The following is a 569-nucleotide window of genomic DNA, read 5'->3' as shown; positions in this document are numbered from 1 at the left end:
CCGCGCCCCCCAACCCCGGCCTGGATGCGCTGTGTCCCTTTGCTCCCCAGACTTCTGGCCACACGGGCCTCCATGGGGCGACCCTGGTCGCCCCCTCTCAGGGCTCAGCGTCCCGCTGCACTGACCCCAGGGGGCCCCAGGTGAAAGCCCCAGAGGTCACAGGGACAGGAAAGTGGAGGGGCAGAAGGGACAGGCCGGACACTTCCTGGTGAGTCAGGACCAACAAGAAGGATCCGGTTCGGCTGGCGGGCCTCTCTGGCATCCCCTGCCCTGGGCCAGCTCCCCTGCTCTCCTTGACTTCTCACCCACCACCCCGCCACCCTGCCGGTCCTTCCTTGAGCCCCTGCTGGAGGCTGAGCCACCAGCACCAACCGAGACCACTGACATCCCTGAGAGCCTCAGACATCGCTCACAGGGTATACACCTCCAGGCTTCCTGCAGGCTTTACGCTACAGGCGGGGCCAGCCCCTACCAGAAACCCCGAGCCGATCCACACTGCGGTTTAAGTCTCTCCCCACCCAGCTTGTACGAATGACGGACATGCTTGTTGCAGTACAATAAGGGAAAAA

Source organism: Bison bison, unplaced genomic scaffold, assembly GCF_000754665.1.
Source record: "Bison bison bison isolate TAMUID 2011002044 unplaced genomic scaffold, Bison_UMD1.0 scf7180017861900, whole genome shotgun sequence".
Classification (NCBI taxonomy): domain Eukaryota; kingdom Metazoa; phylum Chordata; class Mammalia; order Artiodactyla; family Bovidae; genus Bison; species Bison bison.
This window is presented reverse-complemented; position numbering follows the sequence as displayed.